The following is a 17,376-nucleotide window of genomic DNA, read 5'->3' on the forward strand; positions in this document are numbered from 1 at the left end:
TACAAAAGAAAAAAAAATGGTAAGCAAAGAGACATATTTGCTAGGAGCAAATGCTGGGACGGACAGAGAGGTAAAAATTTAAACACTTATTTACACAATTGTGTAATAAAAATGATGGCAACTGCTACAAAGAAAAAATAGAGGAAATGATGAGATTTATGTATTTGCTAGCAAAAATGCTTCTAGGGCAAGGATATATTTTCTTAGTGCATCAGGAGACATAGATCATAGATTTATCTGATTATTGGTAATGTTAACTTTGACCATTGATACCTCTGTAGTTTTCCCCCCTATGAGGATACTATATTTTCAATTGTAACTATAAAGTATTTGGGGTCAAGGGGATATCTCAGTGATATCTCATGCATGAGGCCCTGGGTTCAATTCTCAGCCCCATTTTAAAAAAAAAGTATGTTGTAATATGTTGTAGGTAGTTATTTTTAGATTCTGAAAATATTTTTTCTTCTTTTTTTATTTTTATGACAGCAGAATGCATTACAATTCTTATTACACATATAGGGCACAATTTCTCATACCTCTGGTTGTATATAAAGTATATTCACACCAATTCGTGTCTTCATACAGGTACTTTGGATAATAAGATCATCACATTCCACCATCATTTATAACCCCATGCCCCCTCTCCCCCCTCCAACCCCTCTGCCCTATCTAGAGTTCATCTACTCCTCCCATGTTCCCTCTCCCTATCCCACTATGAATCAGCCTCCTTATATCAGAGAAAACATTCAGCATTTGTTTTTTTGGGATTGGCTAACTTCACTTAGCATTATCTTCTCCAACTCAATCCGTTTACCTTCAAATATCAGGATTTTATTCTCTTTTATTGCCGAGTAAAATTTCATTGTGTATATATGCCACATTTTTTTATCCATTCGTTTATTGAAGGGCATCTAGGCTAGTTCCATTGTTTGGCTACTGTGAATTGTGCTGCTATAAACATTGATGTGGCTGTTTTTTTCCCTGTAGTATATTGTTTTTAAGTCCTTTGGGTATATAGACCAAGGAGAGGGATAGCTGGGTCAAATGGTGGTTCCATTCCCAGTTTTCCACGAAATCTCCATACTGCTTTGAAAATATTCTGTTACCCATTAATTTTAGCAAATAAAGATGATTTTTGCCCAAAACAATTATTACTGTGATATTTGAAAAGAGATTTTTCTGTTTCCATCATTCCTTACATTTATTAAATAAGTAAAAATTCTTGCTTGACAGAAGTTGTTTTGTTTTTATATAAAATGTAAAAATTTAAGCTGGTGTGTGTGGGGTGTTTGTTTGTTTGTTTGTTTGTTTTTGTGGGGCTAGGGATCAAACCTAGGGCCTTGTGCATGCCAGACCGGTGCTCAATGACTAAGTTATTCTCCCATCCAAATCAATCTTTTTTATGGTATCTACATCTAGGTCCCTGAACATTCATTAAAAGGTCTTCAAACTCACTGATCATAAAAATTTTACAATACATCTACCTTTATTTTCTGCCAGTAATTTGATGGTTAGGCATTTTTGTATAAACAGCTTTGATCCTTATATAATTTATTTTTACATAAGGAGTGTGTCAAGATTGTCTCCTCATCACCAGGTAAAATGTCCTTTTCTTTCTCTTCAAATTACAATCAGGAATTGATTCTCATATATTTTTACCTTCTTGTTTAACTCTCAACTCTCACCCATAAGGTGATCTGCCCAAACCAGGCACTCAGTACACATTTATAGATTTAAATCATCTGACAGGGATGGATAAAGTTGGAGAGAGGACAGCAAGTAGCCGCCCAAAGGGGAGAAAAGTGCAACTGTGGAATGAGGTTGGTCGGGTCTGAAAGGAATGGAGATGGATAATAGCTACAGAGGACACTGAAGAAAAATCATAGAACTTGGAAATTAAATGAATATAACAGAATATAGGAGCAAAAATAAGGAAAAATATTGTAAACATCAGCATCTAAGGAAGCTGGAGACGGTGATGCTTCTAATTTCACTGTCAAAAGGTGAAGAAATGCATCTTTCATCTCCACAAATGAAACCAACACCCAATGGATTACACAAAATGGCAAACCCTGGAAACACCTCCCTACCCCTCCCTGCCTGTCCTTCAATCTCAAGTCCTACCTGCCACCTATATCTAAGGATTTCAATTCACTCTCTAAACTATCTCTCCAATCTGCATCTTTTCACCATCTTTTCAAGATCTTCTTACCCTAACCACTTCTGCCCTTTACTGTCTACGTTGCTAGAACAGCCTTCTAACTGGTGTGTTTGTTTCTAGCTGGCTCCTCTTTGATTAATTCGATATACGACCTGCGTTGTGATCTTTTAAAAACTTGACTGGAATACTGTCAATTTCTTTGCTTAAAGCTCCTTAGTGGCTTGCCATCACTATTAATATCCTATTGTCGTTCCCCCCACCTCATCCATAGAGAATATGTTCCAAGATCCCCAGTGGATGACTAAAACAATGAATAGCACAAAACTTTACACATGATTTTCCTCTTAGTATTCCTACCTATGACAAAGTTTATTTTGTAAGTTAAGCACAGTAAGAGATTAACAAAAATAACTAGTAATAAAGTAGAACAAATTTAACATAATGCAATAAAATTTATGCAAATGTGGTCCCTTTTTATCTCAAAATATCTTGCATTGTACTCATCCTTCTTTGTTGACTGCAGGTTACTGAAACTGCAGAACTCAACACCACAGGTGTTGAGGTCCTGCAAATCTGAGTCTGACCCAGCTCATTCCTGGCCAACCTTCTTTCACTTGCCCTTCTCTACACACTGGCGCCTTTGGGTTGCTAAAATGCACTGTGCAAAATCAATGAAAATACCCCCCTCCTTGGCTCACACTTCTGCTTCTGATTCATCTTCCCAGTGTTTGTTTAACCAGATTCCTCAGGAAAGACACCTTTGACCACCACCAGATTAGGGCGCACTCTTGATTACAATACACCTGAAGAAACATCAGATAAATCCAAATCAAGGGATTTTCTATAAAACCACCATCCTTGGAGTATGAATGTATATGTATTAGTTTATATTGGTACTTGGAAGTACCAGTATTCTTTAAAAAGTGTCAAAATAGAAAGATTGAGCAACAACTCCAGATTTAAAAAGACTAAGGAGACATGACAACTACATGCAATAGATGAACTAGAAGGCGAACTAGAAGAAAAATTGGCATTTTTTTTACAATAAACACTCTTACTGACCAAGAAATTCCAATTCTAAGATTTCCCCATAGATTGTTCTGCCCAAATGCTACACACACACACACACACACACACACACAGAGCAGCAATGGTTTAAAAATATTAAAATATTGGAAACAAAAAGAAATAGCATAGGGCCACACAGTTGTTAAGTAATCAAATCTTGTTGACTCTAGACTTAAATCTTTTATCTAGTTGCCTATACTAACATCACAGCCAAAGAGAATGCTCTGGTCTGGGTATTTTATCTGGGCTGCAAAATCTGAAAAAAATTAAAATCATGGAATATTAATGGAATTAATAATATTCAAGAAACATTTACAGAGTGTCTGATATAGTCCATATATTGTGCTAGATCTGAGGTCCTAGAAAAAATCATCTGACCAGGCACAGAATGAGTGACAAATGCTCAATGTGTGTATACATAAATTTATTATAATGCTTTTTATAAGACAAAACTCAAATCCTGGTATCAAGTAATAAATCTATGATCCTGGAAAAGATTTTTGGATTCTTTACCAGTTTTTTGTATTTTCAAAGTGACCACTGTAAGAGTAGTTTCCTCATAACCATTTGTGAAGAATAAAATTTAATATCAGCATGTAATATTCTTTCATCTGTACCTAGTACACAGTAAAAAAAACTAATAAAAGCTAGTTACTATTATTATTTTATTTTTAAGTACAATTGGATGTCCCTGTTTGAATCCAATAGCATGAGAGAGTTTGATGTATATTTTCTTCATTGGCTTTTGTTTGGTTGTCCACTTTTGTGGCATATATTTTATTTAATTAGGTGGTATAAATATACTTACATTAGAAACTGAAATAAAATAAAATAAATAGCCATAAAAGGGCATATTAAAAAAAAATCTCTGGCTTAAAATCAAGCCTTTAGAAGAGACCCACATGTTTGTGCACTGAGCCACAGACTTGCTCAAGTTAGAACATTAAGTGACAAAACCAAATTGTAAATTAACATTCAAAGCACGACTTCATCCTTGGAGTATGAATGTATATGTATTAGTTTATATTGGTACTTGGAAGAAAAAAGTCTGGAACACCTGTGCTTACACAGTAGTCTTAAAGTTACATATCATTACCATGTGCTGATTTCTTTTCTTAGCTGATCTCTCAAGGGTGGGATCACGAGGGACTTTCATTTTCAATTCATTCATTTCTGTATATTTGTTATCAGTCTGTATTACTTTATAAAAAGACAAATTATAAATTTTTTTAAGTCTTAAAGCTTTGAGTCAATTGTTCTAGATTTGAATCCTAGTCTCTTCAATTTCTATGTGTGGGAGAAACTGATAGTTGTTATGGTCTGGATATGAGGTGTTCCCAAAAGCTACTGTGTTGACACAGGAATATTCAGAGGTGAAATGATTAGATTATAAGTGCACAACCTAGTCAGTCCATCCTCATCTGAGTGGACTAACTGGGTAATAACTGTAGGCAGGTAGGGCCTATTTGGAGGAGATAGGTCACTAGGGGCATGCACTGAAAGGGTTCATCTTCCTTGTGGCCCCTACCCACCTGCTTCTAGGATGCCATCAACAGAGCTGTGCTCCTCCACTGAACCCTTCTGCCATGATGTTCTGCCTTATCTTGGGCCCAGAACAATGGAATCAGCCTAACAATGACTGCATCTCTGAAACCATGAGCCAAAATAAACTTTTCCTCCTCTAAATTGTCCTTGTCAGGTATTTTTATCACCACAAAAACCTGACTTACACAGTAGTCTTAAAGTATCATTACCATGCAATTGCTGGAAATATCAATTTACCAGCTATGTTCAGGAACACAGAATTGGAGAACCCTATTGCAAAGGCTTTCAAAGTTGATCTCACCAAATTCTGCACCCAAATCCTCATCCTTGTTCTCTTCTGCCTTTATGGTGACAAACCAGTCTGCTTTACTCCCTGTTTCTTGATCCTCTATTTCTGAACTAGATACTGTGTGGCCCTTGCTGAGGAGCACATTTGTTTCCATCAGATGCGTCCCCTGCTCGAAAATGCTCGTTGTCAACATAGTACCTACCAGAGGGAGTTTAAACACCTTGACTGGACAGCCCATGAAGGCTCTCAGTGTAATCAGACTCCCTTTCCTTCCTTCTGAATTATTAGACTATTTATCACTTCTTCCTATGTCTTCCTCAGCTTCTCTTATCTAATCGTCTGCCATTCAGAAGGACATATAATATTATCTCTAACATATTACTACCAACTGATTCTGTCCATCAAAAAAACAGGAATTATTAATAAGACGAGAGGAAGTGTTTTACTCCATTATAAGCGCTCCAAGACAATAGTGAGGTGTTTGTACTGAAATATGTTATTATGTGAGAATGTCTATGGAAATCAGTAAGAATAAATGCTGAAAACATAAAAGGAGAGGCAAAAGATTGAGTATAGAATGAGTTTTTTCTCAAAGTATAGTTTATGATCACCTATGTCAGGATTTTCTGAGAAGACTATTGAAAGGAAGGGTTCCATCTCCACCCAAACCTTCTCAATAACAATCTTTGGGGTGGGATGGGGGACATTTTATTTTGGGGGGGATAATTTGAGAATCATTGTCCTAGTTACCTTTCTACATCTTTCAATAACACCACACTTGACAAAAGGAAAATGATTATATATACCATAAAATACGCCATACATATTTTCTTTCAAGATCCACTTTTTGATTTCTTGCATTTTTCATGAATTGGAAAAGCAAAATTCCACCCCCACCAGTGATTTCAAGTAGTTTTAGTTTTACTTATATATAAAGTACTATAGTTTCAGAAAGGAGTTTTCCTGTGCTGTTAGACACTAACACATGAAAGATTTTCCAAGCTTTTCTTTTCTAATCTCATTCCAACCATCGTGTCCATAATGTGCCTATAATTAAAGAGAACTTGCCTTGTAGGACAATTTATAAACCAGCCTTTCAGAGAAAAAGAGATCAGAAAAAAGGACAGAGTCAATCCACCAGAAGACAGAAGCACGGACCCCCAGGCAAGAATGAGCTCTCTTCCTTTTTTCTCAGTTGTTGAAATGTGCATTTCTAGTGTTAAAAACATATGGCTCTAGTGATAGATAATGACAGAGTATTATCCTGTCTAAAACAGGAAAAATGAAAAGGCAGTATCCTTAAATGAGATGAATTTAACCATAATTCCATTACTGGTTGTAGTTTTCCTTCTGCTTTTAATTAAAGGTACAGAAATTATTGACTGGCATTAGAAGCACAGTGCTCACAAAAGGAGCCCACTCTGGGACTTCTCTCTGAACATGGGGAAATGCAAAACAGGCAGTATTCACACGGAACCAGAAGGGTTAAAAATGAGTCATGCTGGCCTCAGGTTTCCAAAATAAGCCAGTGAATCAAATCAAACCAACAAAATGACTATTCTGTAATGGGTCCCTTAGCACTTATCTCTTATCTGGGCATTTGCTGAATTTCTGGTTCCAGTACTAGAATGACACTAAAACATTAAGGATGGCAAAACTTTAACAAACAAAAAACCAAATTCAATAAACCTCCAGTTCGGTCATCCTTAATCAAGTCTGAATTCATGAAATTTTTGAAAAGTTTTTTCTAGAATGAATGGAACTTTAACTAAATCATAAGATGCATAATTTACACAAAAGGGTAAATCAACGAATACAGAGTATATTTTAAAAGATGGGATTTTATTTTACTTTTCCTCCACTAAAGAATTCATTCTATCCATGAGTGTCATATAAAACCAGGAAAAACTGGCATTTACTTAGAAAAACACAAAACTGGGGCTGGTGGTGTAGCTCAATGGTAGAGCCTGTTCTTAGCATGCATAAGGCCCTGGGTTCAATTCTCAGACCAAGAAAGAAAAGAAAAGAGAGAGAAGGGTGTGGGAAGGGGAAACCCACAATACTATAGATTTGTGAGTTATTTATGAGAACAAAGATTATAAGCATTAGTGTAACAATGTCAAAATATGGAAATCAGTGATGGCAGATTCCATTCTAGAGAACCTCTGGAGAAATTGACAATTTTCTTTCTTCCCACCTATAATTAAAATCTGACCTCCTATAGTTATACACAATAATTTCATCAAGTTAAAGAATAGTTAAAATTTACTTTGCCACTACTCTGTAGAATTTTCTGAATTAATTGAAAAAAAAAAATGATTAGAAATGCCATCATCACTTCACCAGGCTCACAATGGGAGAGATACAAGACTCTAGGGCCATGGAGAATACTGCCTCCAGAAAAGAACCACTGAATACTGCTATGCATGTCAATGGTATTAGGCAAAAATAACAAATTTTTAAAGCCTATGTAAAAACACAAACTATAATACTTTTTGACAAAGAACCTCAAAAAAATTATAAAATATGAAAACATTGAGAAAAAAACTGTAGCCAATAACCTGTGTGCTAATTTTATTTTAAAGATAGCAAATCTACATTAGGGATGACTAGATCTCTAAAACTCCATGAGAACAATCCCACACTGTTTTTACTCGAATCAGTATCCCTAGCACCTACCATGTGGGATAAGAAACAGGAATCTATTCAAGATAGGAAAGCAGGTGTTGGAGTCAAACTGTCTTGAGTTTGACTCCCACCTCTATCATCTATCTACCAGCCTATGACCCTGAGCAATTTACCTGGCCTCTTCGAGTCTTACTTTTTAAATCTGTAAAGTGGTACCTATTACATAAGGTTGTTTTATGTGTTAATAAAAACAAGAATAACAAACACATAAAACATTAACTTTTTGCCAGACACTGTTCTAAGCACTTTTCATTCATACTTATTTAGGCATGCATTCCTTCCTGGGCCTTATGAAATAGAAACTAACATCCCAATTGAAACATGAAGAAACGGGGACTCCAAGAAGTTAGTAACTTGCACAGAGATATACAATTGGTCAGTGGCAAAAGGATTTCATTTCCTAACACTAATCATCCTTGAGATTTCATATGTTATTCCAAGTACTGCTTAATACTATCTCTGGCATACAGCACAAGGCCAATCCTTAACATTTATTAGGAAATACTTGTCAAACATTTGCATAATATCCAGGTTACCCAGAGCCCAGCAAGAAGAAATGCAGCGATCAGCTGGTGATGCCTGAGTGGGGGTAGAATATGTTAGTGATCATACTTGTGTCCTTTCCACATGCAACAAAGAACTCTGATGTCTGACTCCCTGAAGTTTTCCCTTCTTCATCTCAGTGCCCAGGGCTCTTATATCATACTGTCATCACCTGACGCCAGATTATCACATCCCCTCCTTTCTTCTATTATTCCACTCCCACTCAATTGCCAAAGTCTTCTCACAAAAAGATGCTTTCATCCCTTACTCTCTGTCAAGGAACCTACAACCATCTAACAATAAAAATTCTTCTTCCTGGCTTTCAAGGACCTTAATAAGTCATGGAGGGAACATGCCTTTAACTCTTATTCAAGGGCCCAAGTACCTACTTATCAAATAAATACTTGATATGAATGGCCATGTTTGATTATGCAGAGAATAGCAGTATTTGTGTTACTTCAGAATGCTGATAAGCATTTTCTTTATGTTATGTATTTATTTTTGGACATAGCTCAATAAAAAATTTGAAAATATCACTTGATTTTATTTAGAATGAAACAAACTTGATCAGAGAAGCATATAAAGGGAAGAATATTGATGAAATTTTGCATTATTATTAAACAATGCAATGTTAATATTTAGGTAAACTTTGTATAGCTTTCTAATCTTTCATCTTGAAGTTAGATTCTGAATCTCATAGAGAACCTCTAGTGAATAGAGAAGTCAGAACTAAAACAAAAGGAAGGCATAATCTTCTTGTATTCCAAACGGAACAATGCACCCATTTCCAAAGTTCCTTGAAACGTTAACAGCCAATCACAACACAGGAATTACTGGAATTTATATTAAGGAGTTGCTTTTAATAAACACAAGTTACTAATTAACCCACCAGCCTGGATTAATGTCTCTAAACCAACTGCACCAATAGACAAAAATAACATGGATTTAATTTAAAATTTAGAAAAATCATCAAGTAGTATGTATTTTAAAGACTTAGTCAATTGCCAAATGTTCAACCCTCCCCTCCGCTTGGCATGAAGAGATGCAGGATTGTACTAGAAGTTCATCTGATTTGCTTAGAAATGCAAATAATTTCTGACAAAAGCCACACCCAGATGTAGACCCATCCAGATTATTCCTGAGTTGAACATTCTGATGTCAACTCAGGATTTCTGAACGTACGCTCACACAGCCAGTTGGATAGTTCACATATCCAGACAGCTAGAATAAGCAAGTCAACAGGTACCAATATAATAGTTTTAGAGGGATTGTTATTGTTCCTTCACTTGAGGAAGATGGTCTTCTTAGTTGGTTGTATCAATGGGGGCTGCAATTTGGTGAAAGGTTTGGTGATTCTTTTAAAGTTATGACTAGAATAAAATCAATACCAGAAAGGTCAGAGTAGTTAGGTTGGGGAGATAAAGACATTCTAGGATTTGTTATTCATTTAACAAATATATTTATTGAACAGCTGCAACCCATTAGCCCTCAGGGATGGAAAAACAAACTAATATTTTCAGGGAAAACCATGAGTCATTTCACATAGTTTTAACTGAAGCCACTTTTTTTTTATAAAGCCAAGAAAAATTCCATTATTAGAATCACAAATCCAATAGCTTAATTAAAATGTCTTTAATTGGCAGATGTATCCACTAGGAAGGCACCTGGCACTTCCCAGAAAGCATCTGCATAATTTCCTGTCATATTTTTGAGCAAGAATTATCAGGCTTCTCTTTTCTGTAAACTGCAATCTCACTCCTTATATTGAAGATATAAATAGGCCTTGAAAGAGTCCTTAAAAAGGAGGGATGTGACCAAACTAAGTCCTATATCCTAAAAGTAAGAAGAGGAAAACTTTTAACAACAACTCTTTAGGTATTTTTATGCACCCTTTTCAGGAACCAATCCCATAAACACCCTCTTTCCAGGAGCAAATCTGTCTGCTGAGGACACATGAAAGTCCTCTCAATGCCCTCTCCAAACCCCACCCAGGCACTAAAAATACTATGAAATAGGGCAATAGCAGGCAAGAAACTGGTCTTGAAGACTGAGATACAGGTAAAAGACTTAGTATCTGCTTCATAGTCCAAATGGTGTTTACTCTACAAAAGAATGAAAACAAGTTTCTTCTCAAAATTCCCAAGAAACAAAGACAGGCCTGGTTGCACACATCTATAACCCCAGTGGCTTGGGAGTCTGAGACAGTAGGATTGAAAGTTCAAAGCCAGCCTCAACAACTTAGGCCCTGTATCAAAATTAAAAATTAAAAAGACTGGGGATGTTGCTCAGTGTTTTATGTGCCCCTGTGTTCAATCCCTTGTACCAAAAAAAAGAAGAAAATATTCCCAAGAAACAGATGATGCATAAATTACAACTAAAGTATATTCAAAAATGTATTTCCATGTGGCAAACATTTGCTGTATGTAAACTTTAACAGAAAGCATGCAGTCATTATTTTCCAGGTAGATTCCAGTAACATTTATGCCTTTTAATAGAAGAAGCACTAATGGAGCAAAAGGTAAGAAGAAGAGCCTAGGGCTCAAAGACATTGACTCCAGATGTTTAAAATTAACACAAAACATGTATAGTGTAGCTACAAATATGTCAGATATAATTCAGTCATGGAGTACATTTTGAACTTAAATTTACCATCCATCCTAAAAACATAAAATTGCCAACTGAAACAAGGTGTGGGAAAACCATAAAACATAGTGGTTTAATCTCTGTAAAACAACCATAGAAAACTAATGCCTATGGGCTGGGGATGTAGCTCAGTGGTAGAGCTCTTGCCACTGGGTCTGCCTTTCATCCCCAGGACTGCAAAAAGAAAAGCAAACAACAACAACAAAAAAAACTCCTCCCCCAAAATTGAAACAGGAAATCAAACATTCAGGTGTAATTTATCTGCTGGAACAAATCTTCCTTACCGATTTTGACAGGATCTTGAATCATGAACCATAAATCAGCATCCTAGAAATATTCTCTATATTCCTGAAAATGTCTTAAAATCCAAGACTTCATTTTATTTTCAGCGATTAACAGGATATTTAAAAAGCAGTATGGTCACTTACTTTGAATGATGTCTGTTTCACTTGCTACCAAACACTGATTTCCGGAAAGCAAGCCGCCCCTCCTCCCTCCTCCCAATACTAGAGATTTTTTCCAATCTTCTGGACCAGCTTCAGTTTCCTGAATTATTTATTCCTTCGGCAATTTTCTTTTATGCAATTTTCTTTTATTAAACTTCGGGAACAAAAGCACGTTAGACTTGGTTGTTTTAGAGTTCTGGAGAATTGTGTTTTGTTGACATTCCACTTCTTAGTGCATTTTACTGGGGGTTTTCAGTGAAGGCTAAAGTTATTCGGATGGCAGAAATGTCTTTAAAGGGTCGCTCTGAAAAGGCAAAAAAAAAAAAAAAAAATCTAGAAAGGCGTCCCACACGCCTTGCAGGAGTAAATGTCAGTCTTTCCAACCCTTGCCCCCCTGCTTCTGCACACACGCACGGTCACAGAACGGTGATCTTTAAGTAGACATTATTTTCACGGTTGCATTCCAAGTCTGAACAAGAAAAGCACGCGCACCTAGGTACAAGTTGGAGCCAGAGTCCCGCCGCCTACCAGGAACCACAGCTTCCTGCCTCTGCCTTCCCCCATCAAGGTGAAACTAACCCCTAGGGGCTGGCGGAGGAGCGCACGGGAGCCGGCCGGACCACAGCGCTGGCTGGAAGGAAGCAGGCAGACAGCAGAGCGCATCTTCCCCTAGGAGCCAGCCGGCGCCCCGACGCCGTCAGCGGAAGAGGGGCCGGCGCGCGCCGAGCCACCAGACACACGCTCCAGGCGTGCACACTCTCTTGTGCCAAAGCGCGCTCACACGCTACCACGCGCGCGCGCGTCTACTCACCAGCAGCCCTTGATGTCCGGGGCCCTCGTGGGACGGCGACCGCGGCAGCTGCCCGCTCGCGTGCCGTGTGGCTTTGGCATCCGTCTGGCCGCTACAGCCCCGGCCGCGGTGGCTTTTGCTGGAAGGTACTGCAGCGGACTGATAATGGCACCCAGCTAGGAGGCGCCCACCCGCTTTCCGCGGCGTGCTTCCTCCCGCTTCTCCCTGCCAGCCGAAGAGCTTTGCTAGTTCCACTCGTTCGGGGTCGTATGTTGCTCCCCTTTCTCCTATTCTTCCTCCCTATGGTAGCCCGCCTGCCCAGCGCCGTGGGGGAACAGCGTCCTTGCAAACCCGCGCGCAGGCCCGCTGATTAGCAACCTGCAGCAGCTCTCCCTGCTGCCGCCGCCACAGGAAAAGAAATTGTCACTGCGATGGTCCTGGCTTCCCCTGCCCCAGCCCCTGGGTGCCGCCTCCGCCTCTGCCTCCGCCCCCTCCTCCGCGGCCACGGCCTCCCGCATTCTGCAGAAAAACCTCGCAGGTGGCAGCAAGGCCCTGCGGATGGCCTAGAACGAACGTTAAACGGTTGGGTGCTACTTACCCATCTGAAAACCACGCCTCTTGCCCAGCCCGGGACCACCTGGACTCCCCTTTTTTCCCCACCATCACTTTTACCCAGATGAACCGGAATGGTGACTTGAAGACCTCAGAGCACACAAGCTGTAATGCAGCTGGATTTGACAGTGAAATTGGCAACGGATAGGGTTTTGGTAAAAACCCCACTCGCACCTATACAGGAATTCCATTTTGAGATTTATCCACAAATGGACATGCACACCAAGAATGACGTTATCTCTCCTACACACCTTCCTGAACTTCGTATTATCCTAGCTCCTGGATATTATTATATTGTTATTATCACTTCATTCGTGTTTAAAAAAAAATGGTCCTGGCATTGTGCCAAGCACTCAATAAATGCAATCTTACTTATCTGTTACAACCCCGTGTATAAAAAGTACTCGGATATTTTCCATAAGAAAGATACAGAGAAGAAAAGTTATTTATCTTAGGTTGCTTGCCTAGAAAGAAGTAGAAGTTTAAAGTTAAATTCACATCTGGGGGCAAAAAATAATAAAAGCCACTCTGATATCAAAAACTCTTTCTTTTGGCTGAACAGATTCTATTAGTTTGTAAATATTTTACTAAGGCTGCGGGTACTGGATAAAACTCAGGCACTATTCTTGAGTTTGGCTAACTGCAAATGGGAGAAGCGACTACAGAGTAGGATGGTTGGCTTTCTTTGGAATCCAAACTTCTAGCCCTGGATCTGTCACCTCTCAAGCTATTTGGTCTCAGGCATTTCATCTTATGTGTCATCATCCTGCATTGATTTTCTTAAATAAAGAGGTTGGATGGAAGCAGTTGGCAGCCTTAACTTTTAAGAAGCAATGATGGTATTTTTCTGGGTTTGAATTTGGTTCCAAATTCTAAAATCAGGAAATTTCACAAAAATTCAGATTTTTTTTTTTTTTCTGAAAAGCTATAAGATGGGACAGTATTTGGTCCTTGGAAGGTCTAGCAACCATCAGCTGGAGATGAATAGCAGTTGTTCCCTTTAGACTGTGAAGGTGCTCTTCAGTTTTATGCAATCTCCACCACTCCTGTCCATTTACCAGCCATCTCACTGACATTTAAGGATTTGGTAGAAATTTGGGTTCGCAATTCTGGACTGGATCTCATGATCTACTAGACAATTTAGAATTCAGTGACAAGAAGGCTAACCAGTGGCTGGGGTGGTGGCTCAGTGGTAAAGTACTTGCCTACCATGTGTGAGGCACTGGGTTTGATCCTCAGCACCACATTAAAAAAAATAAATAAAATTAAGGTATTGTGTCCATCTATAACTAAAAATATTTAAAATAAAAAGAAAGCTAACCAGAGTCCTAAAAAGTATTATGAATAAAGAATTCCACAATATATTTATAGTAGTCATTAATCATGCATGGATGATCTTACTACCAAGCAGCCAATTCTTATTAAAAATCCAAGTGCAGTGGCACACACCTGCAGTCCCAGCAAGTTGGGATGCTAAGGCAGAATGATCATTTAAACTCATCACATCTAGCAGCTGGGACATCATTATGTGACCTAAGTTCAGCCAATCAGAGTCTCCTCTCATTCTTTGAATCTGGATTCTGTGATTCAAGAAGAGACGTTTTTGAAGTAACCCTGTCAGGCGAGGCACATTGAGTGGCACATGCCTGCAATCCCAGGAGGGGACTTGGGAGGCTGAGGCAGGTGGGTTGCAAGTTCAAAGTCAGCCTCAGCAACTTAGCAAGGTCCTACGTAAGTAAACAAGACCCTGTCTCTAAATAAAAATAAAAAGGGTTAAGGATGAGGTTCAGTGGATGAGTGCCCCTGGGTTTGATCCCTGGTACCAAAAACAAATAAAAGTAACTCCATCATCCGTGAAGTAACTTTTATGTCTGGGGACAGTAATGCCTGAAGTGACAGGTGGTAGTGTCCATCATGGCAGTGCCAATGGTATCTAAGCAGGCTGTTGGAGTGATGTAACCTATTCTGATTCCAGCTGCCAAGTTTCCCTGCCTATTTGGTGAGCCTGATTCTCCAGCCTCCCTGTCTCTTTGATATGCCACTTGATGGTCTCCAAATACATTTATCTTCTGATTAAGGTAGCCAAAAATTGTTTCAGTGTTTACAACAAAAGGTTTGATACAATTCTAGTAGTGATTCATTAATTGAGTCATTAATTGAGTCAATGAAGAGTGATCACAGTATGTTTATATAACCTTTATTTTAAGAATTTTAGTATGTTTTGTAGTTCTACTTGAATTTTTAAAGATCCAATCTAAATAATAAGCAAAAAATACAATTTTTTTTTACAGAATAGACTGCCTCCCCCTTACCAATCATAAGCTAAGATTGCTTGTAAATACCTTTATTACCAGTTGAGGTGCAATGAAATGCACCTTATCTAGTGCATTATCCAGCGCAATTATTGGTGGTGTAATTTTGATACATTGCTTGGAAAGGAATTTTTCAGTATGTAAAGTGTGTATACCCACCTCCCCCAGTAATTCTACTTCTAAGAAGCAACTTGTTGGGAGGAAATATGAAATGAGGAATAAGATTTTCCCGTTGAAATATTCATCACCAACATTGGGAATCCAAATGTTTAAAATGAATTTTTAAAGACATTAAATCTACTTATGATACAATATTAAGCAAAAGAATGTAAAGATAATATTCGGATAATCTCAAATAGGTAAAAACAAAAGAAAAGCTATGGGAAAAATCATTAAAATTTCCTCTTAGAGATTCATTGGAGATTATATCTACCTCTTTTATTTATAATTTTAATCTTTTTAAAGAATATACTTTCCTTTTATTTAGGAAGAAGAAATATGTAATAATTAAAAATAAACAGAGCTGGGCATGGTGGCACACGCCTGTAATCCCAGCAGCTTGGGATGCTGAAGCAGGAGGATCTGGAGTTCAAAGCCAGCCTCATCAAAAGCGAGATGCTAAGCAACTCAGTGAGACCCTGTCTCTAAATAAAATACAAAATAGGGCTGGGGATCTGGCTCAGTGATTGAGTGCCCCTGAGTTCAATCCCTGATACCAAAAATAAATAAATAAATACATAAAAACAGAATTGGCAGTCAGATAAAAATGAAATTCTGTCTATCAAAGTGCCTCACTTTTAATAGGAACATTATAAATATTTCGGAGGAGCATGAAGTTGGGAATAAAGAAACCAGAAAGAGACGGCACATTATTTCAGAAAGAAGAGTGATGAATTAAGGGATTATGACTCCCCTGTCATTTGCTTAGTCGATAGCATCTGTAGAAATAGAGCATTACATTCTAAAATGCTTCATCAAGCAATGCCATGTTTAAGTTTGTCCCAACTGAAGACAAGTGACGAAACATTAATATCTTTCTCACGGGATGATGAGTAATCTGGAACCAGGATTCAGATTTTTTCCTGTCTCACAACACCAAAGATAGATCTGTTCTAAGAATTTGGAATACCCTCAGAGTGTGGGTATTCAAGACAAAAAGTTCCCTTCTTGCCTCTGGTTGGTCAAAACATGGAGGTTTACTACTCGCTTTGGGGCACTCCAAAGCCAAGAGCTTAGGATAGTCTCTTAATTTCCCATCTGTGGACCCCCTGGTGGGATTTTACTTCTTGGAAGTGATAGTACAAACAGAAAGTATGTAGGGTTAAATTTGCTTTTATCCAGAAGCTAAAACTATGTCCATGTACTCCTCTAAGTATGTTCACAGAATGGTGGACAAATAAAGTGTGCCAAGCCCTGACACTGGGCATTCTTGCTGACCCCAAAGGGGCTGAAATCCTTGTTCCTTCAGATTTAGGATTTCCTATTTCTGGATTGTTTTTAAAGTCAAAGTCTCCAGGAAAAAACATATATAAAAATACCCAACCAATTAAATTGGAGGAAATATTTATCTCAGAGATTATTGTATACTTAAAAGTATATGCCTTGGTGGCCAGAGTTGTGGCTCAGTGGAGTGCTTGCCTAGCACGTGTGAGGCACTGGGTTTGATTCTCAGCACCTCATATAAATAAACACCTCAACAACTAAAAAAAATTTTTTAAAAGTATATGCCTCAGAAATAATCATATTCTTAAAACACCTGTTCTTAAAACCCTTGTTTTGATATTATTTTTATCAATAGTTCTGGAAGTATAGTTTAGGAATTCCTGAAATTCTTTCAGACACTCTGCAAGGTCAATATCATTTTCATAAAAACACAAGTGCATTATTTGACTTTTTCACTGCAGTTCTCTCTTGGGTTTGTGATGGAGAGTCCCAGAGCTGTATGTGTGATCCCACCACTCGAAAGCAGGTGCAGATAGGAGAGTCCAGTCATCTACCAAGCTAGACAGGAAATTTTGGTAAAAAGAAAAACCAGGGCTGCAGATGTAATTCAGTGATAAAGTATTTACCCAGTTTGCACCCTGGGTTTAATTCCTAGCACCTGAAAAAAAGAAAAGAAATGTAAAGAAATCTTGAGATTAATCACAGATCTATGCTGTTAAAGAGCTAATAAGTTCCAAATAATTTATTTTTCACTTGAAGAGTTAAGGGAATTTAACCTGTGTCACTAAATGCAGGAATAAAGTAATTCAAAAATAGAAACTTCAAGCACACTTGAT

At 38.1% G+C, this 17,376-nt stretch overlaps 1 protein-coding gene across 5 annotated transcripts in view; it reads right to left on the reverse strand.

Moving 5' to 3' along the window:
* Stambpl1 (STAM binding protein like 1) overlaps positions 1–12,954 on the reverse strand; it is a 48,370-nt gene extending 35,416 nt beyond the window's left edge. The window contains exons 1-2 of one of the 5 annotated variants that reach the window (XM_015498863.2): positions 12,195–12,840; positions 11,366–11,687 (exon numbers count right to left, since the gene is read on the reverse strand). The gene's annotated coding sequence lies outside the window, so the exon portion shown is untranslated. Of the gene's footprint in view, positions 1–11,221; positions 11,288–11,365; positions 11,688–11,962; positions 12,121–12,194 lie in introns of those variants that run through there. The other 4 variants (XM_015498862.2, XM_015498865.2, XM_048807421.1 and 1 more) reach the window with 4 other exon arrangements.
* Between the last annotated feature and the right edge of the window lie 4,422 nt (positions 12,955–17,376).

Source organism: Marmota marmota, unplaced genomic scaffold (assembly GCF_001458135.2).
Source record: "Marmota marmota marmota unplaced genomic scaffold, marMar, whole genome shotgun sequence".
In the NCBI taxonomy this organism is placed as follows: Eukaryota; Metazoa; Chordata; class Mammalia; order Rodentia; family Sciuridae; genus Marmota; species Marmota marmota.